This window comes from Bos indicus, chromosome 15, assembly GCF_029378745.1.
Source record: "Bos indicus isolate NIAB-ARS_2022 breed Sahiwal x Tharparkar chromosome 15, NIAB-ARS_B.indTharparkar_mat_pri_1.0, whole genome shotgun sequence".
Lineage (NCBI taxonomy): Eukaryota > Metazoa > Chordata > Mammalia > Artiodactyla > Bovidae > Bos > Bos indicus.
In genome coordinates, this window is record NC_091774.1 from 57,223,886 (window position 1) to 57,240,825 (window position 16,940).

Here is a 16,940-nt window from a genome sequence, read left to right on the forward strand (position 1 = left end):
ATGTATGAGCTGCTTGTATATTTTGGAAATTAATCCTTTGTCAGTTGGTTCATTTGCTATTATTTTCTCCCATTATGAGGGTTGTCTTTTCACCTTGCTTACAGTTTCCTTTGCTGTGCAAAAGCTTTTGGTTTAACCAGGTCCCACTTATTTACTTTTGTTTTTATTTCCGCTACTCTAGGCGGTGGGTCATTGAGGATATTGCTTTGGTTCATGTAATTGAGTGTTTGGCCTATGTTTTCCTCTAAGAGTTTTATAGTTTCTGGTTTTACATTTAGGTCTTTAATCCATTTTGAGTTTCTCTTTGTGTACAGTGTTAGGAAGTGTTCTAATTTCATTCTTTTACATGTAGTTGTCCGGTTTCCCCACACAATTTATTGAAGAGGCTGTCTTTGCCCCATTGTATATTCTTGCCTCTTTTGTCAAAAATAAGATACCCATAGGTACATGGGTTTATTTCTGGGTTTTCTGTCTTGTTCCATTGGTCTATGTTTCTGTTTTTGTGCCAGTACCATACTGTCTTGGTGACTGTAGCTTTGTAGTATAATCTGAAGTCAGGAAGCATGATTCCTCCAGCTCCACTCTTCTTTCTTAAGACTACTTTGGCTATTCGGGGTCTTTTGTGTTTCCATATGAATTGTGAAATTTTTTGTTCTAGTTCTGTGAAAAATGCCATTGGTAGTTTGATAGGGATAGCACTGAATCTGTAGGTTGCATTTGGTAGTATAGTAATTTTCACAATATTGATTATTCCTACCCAGGAACATGGAATATCTCTCCATCTGTTTATGTTGTCTTTGATTTCTTTCACCAGTGTCTTATAATTTTCTGTGTATAGTACTTTTGTCTCCTTAGGTAAGTTTATTCTGAGATATTTAATTCTTTTTGTTGCAACGATGAATGGGATTGATTCCTTAATTTCTCTTTCTGAATTTTCCTGTTAGTATATAGAAATGCAAGTGATTTCTGTGTATTGATTTTGTATCCTGCAACTTTGCCAAATTCACTGATTAGCTCTAGTTAATTTTCTGATACTATCTTTAGGGTTTTCTATGTAAAGTATCATGTCATCTGCAAACAGTGAGAGCTTTTCTTTTCTTTTTCATCTGGATTCCTTTTATTTCTTTTTCTTCTCTGCTGTAGCTAGGACTTCCATAATTATGTTGAATAATAGTGGTGAAAGACAAGGTGAACCCTTGTCTTATTCCTGATCTTCAGGGGAATGCGTTCAGTTTTTCACCATTGAGAATAATGTTTGCTGTAGGCTTATAATATGTTGAGGCTTTTACTATGTTGAGGTAGGTTCTTTCCATGCCCATTTTTTGAAGAGTTTTAATCATAAATGGGTGCTGAATTTTGTCAAAGGCCTTTTCTGCATCTATTGAGATTATCATGTGGTTTTTATGTTTCAATTTGTTAATATGGTGTATCACATTGATTGACTTGCATATATTGAAGAATCCTGGCATCCCTGGAATAAACCCAACTTGATCATGGTGTATTTGCTTTTTGATGTGTTGCTGAATTCTGTTTGCTAAAATTTTGTTGAGGATTTTTGCATCTGTGTTCATCAGTGATATTGGTCTGTAGTTTTCTTTTTTTGTGTGTGTGTTGCCTTTGTCTGGTTTTGGTATCAGGGTGATGGTGGCCTTGTAGAATGAGTTCAGAAGTGTTCCTTCCTCTGAAGCTTTTTCAAAGAGTTTTAGAAGGATAGGCATTAACTCTTTTCTAAACGTTTGATAGAATTCTCCTGTGAAGGCATCTGGTCCTGGTCTTTTGTTTTTTGGGAGATTTTTGATCGCAGCTTCAATTTCAGTTCTTGTGATTGGGTTCTTCATAATTTCCATTTCTTCCTGGTTCAGTTTTGGAAGACTGAACTTTTCTAAGAATCTGTCCAGTTCTTCCAGGTTATCCATTTTATTGCCATATAGTTGTTCATAATAGTCTCTTATATTCCTTTGTATTTCTGCATTGTCTGTTGTAACCTCTCCTTTTCCATTTCTAATTTTGTTGATTTGATTATTCTCTCTTTTTTTCTTAATGAGTCTGGTTAAGGGTTTGTCAATTTTTTTTATCTTCTCAAAGAAACAGCTTTTAGTTTTATTAATATTTACTATTGTTTCTTTCATTTCTTTTTCACTTATTTCTGCTTGGATCTTTATGATTTCTTTACTTTTACTAATTTTGTTTTTTTTTTTTTTCCTTCTTTTTTTTCCAGTTGTTTTAGGTGTAAAGTTAGGTTGTCTAGTCAATGCTTTTCTTGTTTTTTTTTTTTTGAGGTAGGGTTGTATTGCTATAAATGTCCTTATTAGAACTGCTTTTGCTGCATCCCATAGGTTTTGAGTTGTTGTGTTTTCATTGTCATTTGTTTCTAGAAATTTTTTGATTTCCTTTTGATTTCTTCAATAACCCATTGGTTATTTAGAAATGTGTTGTTTAATCTCCATGTTTTTGTGTTTCTTACAATTTTTTTCTTGTGATTGATATATAGTTTCATAGCATAGTGGTTGGAGAAGATGTTTGATATGATTTTAATTTTCTTAAATTTACTGAGGTTTGATTTGTGACCCAAAATGTGGTTTATCCTGGAGAATGTTCCATGTGCACTTGAGAACAAGGTGTATTCTTCTGCATTTGGATGGAATATCTTGAAGATATCATTAAGATCCACCTCATCTAATGTATCATTTAAGACTTGTGTTTCCTTATTAATTTTTTGTTTTGATCATCTGTCCATTGGTGTGAGTGGGGTGTTAAAGTCTCCTACTGTTGTGTTACTGTCAATTTCTCCTTTTATATCTGTTAGTGTTTGCCTTATGTATTGAGGTGCTCCTACGTTGTGTGCATGCTGCTGCTGCTGCTAAGTCGCTTCAGTCGTGTCCAACTCTGTGCGACCCCATGGACTGCAGCCTACCAGGCTTCTCTGTCCATGGGATTCTCCAGGCAAGAACACTGGAGTGGGTTGCCATTTCCTTCTCCAGTGCATGAAAGTGGAAAGTGAAAGTGAAGTCGCTCAGTCGTGTCTGACCCTCAGCGACCCCATGGACTGCAGCCTTACCAGGCTCCTCCATCCATGGGATTTTCCAGGCAAGAGTACTGGAGTGGGGTGCCATGTGCATAGGTATTTACAATTATTATGTATTCCTCTTGGATTGATCCCGTGATCATTATGTAGTGTCCTTCCTTATCTTTTGTAATCTTCTTTATTTTAAAAAAGGTCTATTTTGTCTGATATAAGGATTGCTACTCCAGCTTTCTTTTGCTTCCCATTTGTGTGGAAATAATTTTTCCATCCTCCAACACTGAGTCTACATGTGTCTTTAGGTCTGAAGTGGGTTTCTTTTAGACAGCATATATATGGGTCTTGTTTTTGTATCCATTCAGCCAGTCTGTGTCTTTTGGTTGGAGCATTTAATCCATTTACATTTAAAGTAATTATTGATATATATGTTCCTACTGCTATTTTCTTAATTATTTGGGGGTTGATTTTGTAAATCTGTTTCCTGTTCTTGTATTTCTTGATTATATAAGTCTCTTTAACATTTGTTGTAAAGGTGGTTTGGTGGTATTGAATTCTCTTAACTTTTGCTTGTCTGAAAAGCTTTTATTTCTCCATCAGTTTTGAATGAGATCCTTGCCAGGTACTGTAATCTTGGTTGTAGATTTTTCCCTTTCAGTACTTTAAATATATCCTGCCACTTCGTTCTGGCCTGCAGAGTTTCTGCTGAAAGATCAGCTGTTAAGCATATGGAGTTTTCCTTGTATGTTACCTGTTGCTTCTCCCTTGCTGCTTTTAATATTCTTCCTTTGTGTTTAATCTTTGTCAGTTTAACTGGCTTCCCTGGTGGCTCAGACAGTAAAGCATCTGCCTACAATGCAGGAGACCCGGGTTCAATCCCTGGGTTGGGAAGATCTCCTGGAGAAGGAAATGGCAACCTACTCCAGTATTCTTGCCTGGAAAATCCCATGGATGGAGGAGCCTGGTAGGCTACAGTCCGTGGGGTCGCAAAGAGTCAGACATGGCTGAGTGACTTCACTTTCACTTTCTTTTGTCAGTTTGATCAGTATGTGTCTTGGCGTGTTTCTCCTTGGGTTTCTCCTGTATGGGACTCTTTGTGCCTCTTGGACTTGATTGACTATTTCCTTTTCTGTGTTGGAGAAATTTTCAACTATAATCTCTTTAAAAATTTTATCACACCCTTTCTTTTTCTCTTCTTCTGGACCCCTATAATTCGAATGTTGGTGTGTTTGATATTGTCCCAGAGGTCTCTGAGACTATCGTCAGTTCTTTTCATTCTTTTTACTTTATTATTCTCTGCAGAAGTTATTTCCACCATTTTATCTTCCAGCACACTGATTTGTTCTTCTGCTTCAGATATTCTGCTATTTATTCCTTCTAGAGTATTTATTTCAGTAATTGTGTTTTTTGTCTCTGTATGTTTATTCTTTAATTCTTCTAGGTCTTTCTTGACTGATTTTGCATTTTCTCCATTTTTTTTCAAGGTTTTTGATCTTCTTTACTATCATTATCTGAATTCTTTTTCAGAGAGCTTGCCTATTTCCTCTTCATTTATTTGGACTTGTGTTTCTAGTTTGTTTCTTCATTTGTGAAGTATTTCTCTGCCTTTTCATTATTATTAACTTATTGTGTTTGAGGTCTCTTTTTCCCAGGCTTCAAGGAAAGTTTAATTCTTTCTTCGAAGGTTAAATTCTCTCTTTCTTTTGGTTTCTGCCCTCCTAAGTTTGGTCCAGTGGTTTCTGCAAGCTTTGTATAGGCTGAGATTTGTGCTGAGCTTTGTTTGTTTGTTTATTTATCTTTCCTCTGATGGGCAAGGCTGAGTGAGGTGGCACTCCTGCCTGCTGATGATTGGGTTTGTATTTTTGTTTTGTTTGTTGTTTAGATGTGGCGACCTGCACAGGGTTCGACTGGTGGTTGGGTGATGCTGGGTCTTGTATTCAAGTGGTTTCCTTTGTGTGAGTTCTCACTATTTGATTCTTCCTAGCGTTAGTTCTCTGGTAGTCTAGGCTCTTGGAGTTAGTGCTCCCACTCCAAAGGCTCAGGGCTTGATCTCCGGTCAGGAATGAAGATTTGACAAGTGATTTGTTATGGCATTAAGTGAGATTAAAAGAAATATACAAATGAGACCAAGGATGAACCCCAGACAAATGGAAGTTACAAATTCAGGAAAATAATAATTAAAATAATGGAATATACACAGATACATATACACCCATGAGCAAAGTCAAAACAGTCCAACAAAAATGAAGCACAGTAGATTGTCCCAGCAAACAAAGGAAATAAAAATTATATTTACCAGTTAACAAAACTAACTAAAGCACGAACTGGAAAACAAAACTAAAGGAAGGTGCCAAGTTGGGAATAAAGCAATGAAAAGAAAACTAACAAATATGTTGAGAGGAAAGGAAAGAAAGAAAGAATAGATATGTAAAGTTAAACAGAGGTAGTTGAAGAAGATTTATATACATTAAATATTAACTGCAAGGGGAAAAGAACAGTAGGAAAGGCAAACAAAGGAATAAGTGTAGAAAAAATATAATAGATTTTCAAAAATTGAAAATTAAAATGATAAAAAAAGAAAAAACAACAAAAACAAAAACATGGAAGAAGAAAGAAAAAAGGGAAAAGAAAGAAAAAACTCCATAGAACTGCAAAAGCCCAATAGAGAGGCAGAAGTTTATAAGAACAATAAAAAGTGTGACTGAATATACACATATACATATACACCCATAAGCAAAATCAAAACAGTCCAACAAAAATAAAGTACAATAGATTGACTCAGCTAAAAAAGGAAACCAAAAATTATATCTGCCAGAACAAAACTAACTTAAGCACAACCTGCAAAATAAAACTAAGGCAAGGTGCCAATTGGGGGATAAGGCAATGAAAAACACTAACAAATATATTGAGAGGAAAGGCAAGAAAGAAAGAATAGATATGAAAAGTTAAATAGAGGTAGATGAAGAAGATTTATCTATGTTAAAGGTTAACTGCAAGGGGAAAAGAACAGCAGGAAAAGCATACAAAGGAATAAATGTAGAAAAAATAATGATAGGTTTAAAAAATTAAAACTAAAAAAAAAGAAAAAAGAAAAATTCCACAGAACTGCAAAAGCCCAACATAAAGGCAGAGGTTTATAACAACAATAAAGAATGTGACTGAGAAAGAAAGGGAAAAAAAAAAAGCTCAAAAGCTTAGGTGGATTTCATAGTGCCAGTGAAATCGACAACTACAACAGCTGCTGCTGTTGCTGCTGCTTCAGTCGTGTCCAACTCTGTGCGACCCCATAGACGGCAGCCCACCAGGCTCAGCCGTCCCTGGGATTCTCCAGGCAAGAACACTGGAGTGGGTTACCATTTCCTTCTCCAATGCATGAAAGTGAAAAGTGAAAGTGAAGTCGCTCAGTCATGTCGGACTCTTCGCGACCCCATGGACTGCAGCCCACCAGACTCCTCCGTCCATGGGATTTTTCAGGCAAGAGTACTGGAGTGGGTTTCCATTCCCTTCTCTGCAACTACAACAGAGGTGGGAAAAAAAGAAAAATATCCAAAAGAATCTACAGGACATGTCAAACCATAATAATAATAAATGCTTTTCTTGAGTCATTGCTGTCTGCCGGGAGCCGGTGAGGCATTCCACTCATGATAAAGGTCATGAGGAAGGAGGCTCGGCACACGCAAAGGTGGGATCGAGCCTCAGGAGTCCCTCTGGATATTCTCGAGCATCTACCCCCCAAAAAAACCAGAGTCTGCCTACTTTATTGCTTTGTGCTCTCACCTCTGACTTTACTGGGGGCTGTCCCCCACCACCATCTCGCTCTTTCAGTCAGAGTTAACTTACAGCTCCAATTAATTAAGTTCCTGGGCAATTAGGAGTGTTTAAATCCAAACCCCTCAGATAGCTCTCTAACTCGCCTGACAAGTTTACCCAGACTCCTACAGCTATGCATACGATTGTTTACAGTCTCCCAGCCTCGAGAGGCATGGGAAGCTTAAGATATTCAAATAGCTTAGAGCCTCTCAGAGTTAGAAACTGTCAGAATAAAACTAGTAAAAGATTTCATTGATGAGCCAATGCTTGCTGCCAAGTTTCCACATCTTCTGTATTGTATCCTTGAATGTGTATTAATTAATATAGTTGGTATGTAGAAAAAATAAGTAGTGGCCTTGGTGTTAGCAACTTTAGACCCTTAAGGTAATAAATTCTTTCCTTTGTTGTAAACCCATTACACATCTGCCCTATAGGAATGCAGCTTTATCTAACACCTTCGGAAGATGGCGCCAAACCTTAAAATAATTACTCTTAGAGAAAATAAGTCTTTGTCAAGAGTCATAAAATGTTAATAGGCCTTCTGGCCAGAAGATGATGTAAATCACCTAAACCATTTGTATACAATAAATTTGCAGGAAAGAAACCTTGGTTTTTGATAAGGATCAAAGACTGCTGATTTTGCATCCCCTATTATCCTCTATGTGTAACTTAGGGTATAAAAGCCCTGTTGAAAATAAAGCTACGGGCCTTGCTCACCAAAGCTTGGTCTCCCCATGTCATTCTTTCTTTCACATTCTGGCTGAGTCTCCATCTGGAGCGCGGAGGTCCTCTGCGACCATTTATTTACCTGGGCTTCTAAGACCCACTAGAGAAGGTGTCTAAGGTGGGGCACCTTCCGCTATTTGAGAGGGCGCCTGCGGCCTCCGTGGTCAGAGCTAACCTGGTGTCACAGGTTATATTGATTTTCCGCGTAAACCAAGCTACTCAGCCTCTTTTCTCCACTGAATTTTCCTACTGAGCTATCCTCATTCTATTACTTTTTATATCTTTGATGAATATGTAAATAGTCGCCGACGCTGTCTCTCTTTCGAATACCCTGGATCAGCTGGGGCTGGACCCCGGCAGCTGTCAGAGTCCTTTCCCTATTTGGGAGTCATAGTCCACCTCACCTCCCTAGGATGCCCTCTAATACTGTGCTGATCTTTGGACCTGCTGTGGGGGCAACTCAGATTCTAATCTGGTCTTACTCCTCTGTGTTCTTGCCTCCAGTGTCCACAGTTATCAGAACTAGTGCATTTTCTTTTGTGGGAGCTCTCAATGACCTTTTATATATTCCATAGACACAAAGTCTGCCTAGTTGATCGTGTGGGTTTAATCTGCAGCTTGTACAGCTGGTGGGAAAGTTTGGGTCTTCTTCCTTAGCCACACTGCCCCTGGGTTTCAACTGTGGTTTTATTTCCACCTCTGCATGTGGGTCATCCACTGGGGTTTGCTCCTGAAGCTGCCCTAGAAGGCTTGAGTTTGTCCCTATGAGGGTCAGGTGTGGAGGTGGAGCAGCTGCTTGGGTTGCAGGGGTTTTGGCAGCACCAGGTACTCAGGGGAGGTGGCGGCTAGGCCAGCAGGAAATATAGTGCTCTAGAAGGAATGGTAACCATTCCTTCCAATAGCCACTATGCTCCAGTTTGCTTGTCTAGAGAAACCCCTCCTTGACAGAGAAGCCTGGCAGGCCACGGTCTACAGGGTCACAGAGTTGGACATGACAAAGGCAACCCTGCACGCATAGATGTAAGACTTTTTTGCCTGTGACAGCTCTGCCCTAGTGAAAGTTGAGCATGAAGGTGGCACAGCTGCTTGGCTTGCGGGTACTCTGGTGGTGACTAGTGTGCAGGATATGGGTTGCCTCCATCGCAGGAGTAATAGCCTTATCAGAGTCTTTTTCTGAGCCTCTTGTGGCTGGCCATCAGAAGGCGTCTTCAGCCAGTCTTTCTCCATAGCTCCTCCCATTCAGGCACATAGAGGGGGCCCCCTTGGCTGGGGTCCTACTCTGTAGCTCAGTGCCTCAGGCACTTAAAGGGGCACCCTGGGTGGGGTCCTACTCTGCAGTTCAGTGCCTCAGGCGTTCGATGGGCCAGCCTCTCTATTCTTCAGCTGCAGATGCTAGCATGTGGGGAGACAGAGTCTACAGTGATGGTTCCAACCCCTTCTCAGCAGTATCATCTTGCTTCCATGGCTGCCTGGATTTCCTCCACTGGCATTTCCCACCAGGATCTCCTCCCTCACATCCCCTCAATCTGTCGCTCAGCAGTCAACAGCAGTCTTCGCCCTGCAATTGCTCCACAATTCCTGAACTCCAGCTCCCAGCCGCTGTGCCTTCCAGTGGACCAGCGGTCCCATCTGGGGTATGTATGGCTGTGGCAAGGACTGTCTGATTCTCATTCTATTTATGCTGCCACAGATCAACTGTTTCACTCTCAGTCTTAAATGTTTCTCCTCTGACTTAGACAATTGCCCTGATGTGAGGATCAGACTCCTGCTTCAGTTCACCCACCTTCTAAGGGCAGGTCCAGTCCTACTAACACTCCTGTTTTCCCCACTAGTTCCTTCATCCTATTGAGTTTTGCGTGGTTCTATATATCCTTTTTCACTGGTCAGGTACTCTTGTCCACTCTCAGCTGGTGTTCTGCATGCACTTCTGTGTCTGAAGGTGTATTCCTGATGTATCCATGGAGAGAGATGTACTCCATGCCAACCTACTCCTCCACCATCCTGTTCTCCCCATTTATGACATTTTGATTCCACTTGTAGGACATAGTATGAATAGAATGCTAGATTTCTAATTTTTAAAAAAAGGCAACAAATACCAAAGGTTTACTGTATATCACAGGAGCTATAAATGTCTTCTAATAACTTTTAATGGAAAATAATTTCAAAAATAATATATGTGCATAACTGAATCACCTTGCTGTGACCCTGAAACACTGTAAGTCAACTATACATCTATAATATATATATGTATATATATTAAGAAACTGTTATTTCATATTCAGTCAGTTCACTTTACTCGCTCAGTCATGTCCAACTCTTTGTAACCCATGAACTGCAGCACCCAGGCTTCCCTGTCTATCATCAACTCCACGAGTTCATCCAAACCCATGTCCATTGAGTGGATGATGCCATCCAACCATCTCATTCTCTGTCATCTCCTTCTCCTCGTGTCCTCAATCTTTCCCAGCATCAGGGTCTTTTCTAATGAGTCAGCTCTTCGTATCAGATGGCCAAAGTATTGGAGTTTCAGCTTCAGCATCAGTCCTATCAATGAACACCTAGGCCTGATCTCCTTTAGGATGGACTGGTTGGATCTTCTTGCAGTCCAAGGGACTCTCAAGAGTCTTCTCCAAATGCAAATCAAAACCACAGTGAGGTACTATTTCATGCCAGTCAGAATGGCTGCGATCCAAAAGTCTACAAGCAATAAATGCTGGAGAGGGTGTGGAGAAAAGGGAACCCTCTTACACTGTTGGTGGGAATGCAAACTAGTACAGCCACTATGGAGAACAGTGTGGAGATGCCTTAAAAAACTGGAAATAGAACTGCCTTATGACCCAGCAATCCCACTGCTGGGCATACACACTGAGGAAACAAGAATTGAAAGAGACATGTGTACCCCAATGTTCATCACAGCACTGTTTATAATAGCCAGGACATGGAAGCAACCTAGATGCCCATCAGCAGATGAATGGATAAGAAAGCTGTGGTACATATACACAATGGAGTATTACTCAGCCATTAAAAAGAATACAATTGAATCAGTTCTAATGAGGTGGATGAACCTGGAGCCTATTATACAGAGTGAAGTAAGCTAGAAATAAAAACACCAATACAGTATATTAACGCATACATATGGAATTTAGAAAGATGGTAACAATAACCCTGTATGCGAGACAACAAAAGAGACACATATGTGTAGAACAGTCTTTTGGACTCTGTGGGGGCGGGAGTAGGGGGGGATGATTTGGGAGAATGTCATTGAAACATGTAGAATATCATATAAGAAACAAATCGCCAGTCCAGGTTCGATGCAGGATACAGGATGCTTGGGGCTGGGGCACAGGGATGGTATGGGGAGGGAGGTGGGAGAGGATGGGGAGCACGTGTACACCCGTGGTGGATTCATGTAGATGTATGGCAAAACCAATACAATATTGTAAACTAATTAGCCTCCAATTAAAATAAATAAATTTAAATGTAAAACAAACAAACAAAAAAAGAGTCTTCTCCAACACCACAGTTCAAAAGCTTCATTTCTTCGGCACTCAGCTTTCTTCACAGTCCAACTCTCACATCCATACATGACCACTGGAAAAACCATACCCTTGACTAGATGGAACTTTGTTGACAAAGTAACGTCTCTGCTTTTAAATATTCTTTCTAGGTTGGTCATAACTGTCCTTCCAAGGATTAAGTACCTTTTAATTTCATGGCTGCAATCACCATATGCAGTGATTTTGGAGACCAGAAAAATGAAGTCAGCCACTGTTTCCACTGTTTCCCCTGTTTCCCCATCTATTTGCCATGAAGTGATGGGACCAGATGCCATGATCTTAGTTTTCGGAATGTTGAGCTTTAAGCCAACTTTTTCACTCTCCACTTTCACTTTCATCAAGAGGCTCTTCAGTTTGTCTTCACTTTCTGCCATAAGGGTGGTGCCATCTGCATATCTGAGGTTATTGATATTTTCCCAGGCAATCTTGATTCTAGCTTGTGCTTTCTCCAGCCCAGCGTTTCTCATGATGTACTCTGCATATAAGTTAAATAAGCAGGGTGACAATATACAGCCTTGACGTACTCCTTTTCCTATTTGGAACCAGTCTGTTGTTCCATGTCCAGTTCGAACTGTTGCTTCCTGACCTGCATACAGATTTCTCAAGAGGCAGGTCAGGTGGTTTGGTATTCCCATCTCTTCCAGAATTTTCCACAGTTTATTGTGATCCACACAGTCAAAGGCTTTGGCATAGTCAATAAAGCAGAAATAGATGTTTTTCTGGAACTCTCGCTTTTTTTGATGATCCAGCGGAAGTTGGCAAAGTTCCTCTGCCTTTTCTAAAACCAGCTCGAACATCTGGAAGTTCACAGTTCATGTGTTGCTGAAGCCTGGCTTGGAGAATTTTAAGCAGTACTTTACTAGCGTGTGAGGTGAGTGCAATTGTGTGGTAGTTTGAGCATTCTTTGGCATTGCCTTTCTTTGGGAATGGAATGAAAACTGACCTTTTCCAGTTCTGTGGCCACTTCTGAGTTTTCCAAATTTTCTGGCATATTGAGTGCAGCACTTTCACAGCATCATTTTCCAGGATTTGAAATAGCTCAAGTGGAATTCCATCACCTTCAGTAGCTTTGTTCGAACCGGTGCTTCCTAAAGCCCACTAGACGTCACATTCCAGGATGTCTGGCTCTAGGTGAGTGATCACACCATCGTGATCATTTGGGTCATGAAGATCTTTTTTGTTCAGTTCTTCTGTGTATTCTTGCCACCTCTTCTTAATATCTTCTGCTTCTGTTAGGTCCATACTATTTCTGTCCTTTATTGTGCCCATCTTTGCATGAAATGTTCCTTTGGTAGCTCTAATTTTCCTATTTATTTATTATTATTATTATTATTTTTTTACTTTACAATATTGTATTGGTTTTGCCATACATCAACATGCATCTGCCACGGGTGTACACGTGTTCCTCATCCTGAACCTAATTTTCTTGAAGAGAGCTCTAGTCTTTCCCATTCTATTGTTTTCCTCTATTTCTTTGCATTGATTGCTGAGGAAGGTTTTCTTATCTCTCCTTGCTATTCTTTGGAACTCTGCATTCAAATGGATATATCTTTCCTTTTCTCCTTTGCTTTTCGCTTCCCTTCTTTTCACAGCTATTTGTAAGTCCTCAGACAGTCATTTTGCTTTTTTGCATTTCTTTTCCATGTGGATGGTCTTGATCCCTGTCTGCTGTACAATGTCACGAACCTCCATCCATAGTTCATCAGGGACTCTGTCTATCAGATCTAGTCCCTTAAATCTATTTCTCACTTCCACTGTATAATCATAGGGATTTGATTTAGGTCATACCTGAATTGCCAACATCTGCTGGATCATCATAAAAGCAAGAAAGTTCCAGAAAAACATCTATTTCTGCTTTATTGACTATGCCAAAGCCTTTGACTGTGGATCACAATAAACTGTGGAAAATTCTGAAAGAGATGAGATTGCCAGACCATCTGACCTGTCTCTTGAGAAACCTGTATGCAGGTCAGGAAGCAACAGTTCGAACTGGACATGGAACAACTGACTGGTTCCAAATAGGAAAAGGAGTACATCAAGGCTGTATATTGTCACCCTGCTTATTTAACTTATATGCAGAGTACATCATGCAAAACGCTGGGCTGGAAGAAGCACAAGCTGGAATGCAGGAAAAATATCAATAACCTCAGATATGCAGATGACACCACCCTTATGGCAGAATGTGAAGAGGAACTAAAAAGCTTCTTTATGAAAGTGAAAGAGGAGAGTGAAAAAGTTGGCTTAAAGCTCAACATTCAGAAAACTAAGATCATGGCATCTGGTCCCATCACTTCATGGCAAATAGATAGGGAAACAGTGGAAACAGTGTCAGACTTTATTTTTTGGGGCTCCAAAATCACTGTATATGGTGATTACTGCCATGAAATTAAAAGACATTTACTCCTTGGAAGGAAAGTTATGACTAACCTAGACAGAATATTGAAAAGCAGAGACATTACTTTGCCAACAAAGGTCCGTCCTGTCAAGGCTATGGTTTGTCCAGTAGTCATGTATGGATGTAAGAGTTGGACAGTGAAGAAAGCTGAGCACCAAAGAATTGAAGCTTTTGGACTGTGGTGTTGGAGAAGACTCTTGAGAGTCCCTTGGACTGCAAGGAGATCCAACTAGTCCATCCTAAAGGAGATCAGTCCTGGGTGTTCATTGGAAGTTCTGATGTTAAAGCTGAAACTCCAATACTTTGGCTACCTCATGCGAAGAGCTGAGTCATTGGAAAAGACCCTGATGCTGGGAAGGATTGGGGGCAGGAGGAGAAGGGGTTGGAAGAAGTTAAGATTTCTGGATGGCATCACCAAGTCAATGGACATGGGTTTGTGTAGACTCTGGGAGTTGGTGATGGATACGGAGGCCTGGCGTGCTGCGATTCATGGGGTCACAGAGTCGGAGACGACTGAGCAACTGAACTGAACTGAACTGAATAATCTAGTGGTTTTCTCCACTTTATTCAATTTCAGTCTGAATTTGACAATAAGGAGTTCATGATCTGAGCCACAGTCAGCTCCCAGTTTTGTTTTTGCTGACTGTATAGAGCTTCTCCATCTTTGGCTGCAAAGAATATAATCAATCTGATTTCCGTGTCGACCATCTGGTGATGTCCCTGTATAGAGTCTTATCTGGTGTTGTTGGAAGAGGCTGTTTGCTATGACCAGTGCGTTCTCTTGGCAGAACTCTATTAGCCTTTGCCCTGCTTCATTCTGTACTCCAAGGCCAAATTTGCCTGTTATTCCAGGTGTTTCCTGACTTTCTATTTATATGTATTTCTTAATATATATATATAAAGAAAAAGAATCTGACTGCCAATGCAGGGGGCACAGGCTCAATCCCTGGTCCCGGAAAATTCCACATGCTGCAGAGCAACTGAGCCTGTATACCACAACGATTCAGCCTACATGCCCTAGAGCCTATGCTCCACAACAAGAAAAGTCACAGCAATGAGAAGCCCCTGCTCGCTGCAACTAGAGAAGCCCATGTGCAGCAACGAAGACCCAGTGCAGCCAAAAAAAAGAACACAAAGTCTGAAATTTTCATGTCTGGCCAAAATGAGCAACAAGGCCTACAGTAATTCGCCCAGATTAAATGATTAAAAAAACTGCAAGATGTGAAATAATAGGTTTCAGACAGCATACAATAAGCAGTGAAGTGTAGCAATCCTCGACTGAAGGAAAAGAAAGGAAGTGAAGTTATGAATCTCTCATTTAAAACCTGGATATACTTTTTCAGGGTAAAGCACTGGGTGTGAAAACACAGTAGAGCCTGGCAGTATCCCAGACTGAGCAGAATGAAATGGCAGTTTAGGGAGATTAGTGTTCCCCTGTGTCTCTCATGTCTCCAACTGAATCAATAATTGCTTTAGAAGAACTTACCTGAGAGTAGGGAGAGAACCACACAAAATAAAGTGGTGAGTCAATCCCCAGGGCTCATAAAAGGCTGGGAATAGTTTCCACCAAAGCAGAAAAACTGTTGCATGTGGCACTAAGTAGCAGACTTAGAAGGGTATTTCCTCAGCAGTGCAAAAAAAAAAAAAAAAAAGTTAGGCCTACATTAAAGGCTGCTATGGTCTGGCCAAACAAACTTAAAGGTGAGCCTCAAAAGAATAGAAATATTAGGTTGGTACAAAAGTAATTGCAGTTTCAGACTCTGAGTTTTAAATCATTATAACTAGGCTCAAACACACCTTTATTAATCAAAATCGGAACCATTACAATCAACACATTTTTGCCAATGAGAAGTAAGTTTATTCCTTTAGCGTAAAAAATCCATGCTTCAGGATTTGATGAATGCTAGGAAAGCATTTTCTGCACTCTGGTGGTTGTGGAAGTGTTTTCCCTGCAAAAATTAGTCAAGATGCTTGAAGAAGTGGTAGTCATTTGGCAAAAGGTCAGGTGAATATGGTGGAAGAGGCAAAACTTTGTAGCCTAATTCATTCAACTTTTGAAGTGTTGGTTGTGTGACATGTGGCTGGGTGTTGTGGTGGAGAATTGCGCCCATTCTGTTGACCACTGCTGACTGCAGGCACTGCAGTTTTTGGTGTATCTCATCGATTTGCTGAGCATATGTCTCAGATGTAATGGTTTGCAGGGATTCAGAAAGCTGTAGTGGATCAGACAGACAGCAGACCATCAAACAATGACCATGATCTTTCTTTGGGTGCAAGTTTGGCTTTGGCAAATGCTTTGGAGTTTCTTCGTCCAACCACTGAGCTGGTCGTTGCATAAAACCCACTTTTCATCACATGTCACAATTTGAGAAGTGATTCACTGTTGTTGTATAGAATAAGAGAAAGATGACACTTCAAAACATGATTTTAAAAAATTTTCAGTCAGCACATGAGGCACCCACTTACAGAGCTTTTTCACGTTTCCAATTTGTTTCAAATGTCAAATGACTGTAGAATGGTCAACATTGACTTCTTCAGCAATTTCTGGTGTAGTTCTAAGAGGATCAGCTTTGGTGGTTGCTCTCAATTGGTCACTGTCAACTTTCAATAGCCAGCCAATACACTCCTCATCTTTAAGGCTCTTGTCTCCTTTGCAAAACTTCTTGAACCACCACTGCACAGTACATTCGTTAGCAGTTCCTGGGCCAAATGTGTGGTTGATATTATGAGTTGTCTCCACTGCTTTACAACCCATTTTGAACTCGAATAAAAAAATTGCTCAAAATTGGTTTTTGTCTACATTATTTCTATAGTCTAAAATAAACATAAAATAAATAGCAAGTAATAAGTCATTTGCAAAAAACAGAGCAAGAAATGTGCACTAAAATGTTTTAGATAACTACATTTATTAAGAATGTATTTCATGAGGAGGAGGAGCCAAGATGGCGGAGGAGTAGGACGGGGAGAACACTTTCTCCCCCACAAATTCATCAAAAGAGCATTTAAACGTCGAGTAAATTCCACAAAACAACTTCTGAATGCCGGCAGAGGACATCAGGCACCCAGAAAAGCAACCCAACTCTTCGAAAGGAGGTAGGAAAAAATATTAAAAACAAAAAAAAAGAGACAAAAGAGGGAGGGACGGAGTTCCGTCCCGGGAAGGGAATCTTAAAAAGAGAAACGTTTCCAAACATCAGGAAACCTTCTCACTGCCGAATCTGTGCCGAGCTTTGGAAGCACAGAGGGCAACATAACAGGGAGAAAAAATAAATAAACAATTTAAAACTCGCAGATTGCGAGCCCTACGGTAACTCCCCCAGCAGAGAAGCAGCGCAGACGCCTGCATCCGCCATTAGCAAACCGGGGCTGGGCAGGGAGGCGCGGCGTGGGCTGCATCGCTGAGAGTAAGAATCTGGCCTGAATACCCTGAGCG

General features: G+C 40.3%; 1 protein-coding gene across 4 annotated transcripts in view; it reads right to left on the reverse strand.

Moving 5' to 3' along the window:
* LOC109569039 (glycerophosphodiester phosphodiesterase domain-containing protein 4-like) overlaps positions 1 to 16,940 on the reverse strand; it is a 153,551-nt gene that overhangs the window by 117,637 nt on the left and 18,974 nt on the right. The window contains exon 1 of one of the 4 annotated variants that reach the window (XM_070803966.1): positions 14,994 to 15,131. The exons of the other annotated variants lie outside the window; for them this stretch is intronic. The gene's annotated coding sequence lies outside the window, so the exon portion shown is untranslated. Of the gene's footprint in view, positions 1 to 14,993; positions 15,132 to 16,940 lie in introns of those variants that run through there. 4 annotated transcript variants of the gene reach the window in all.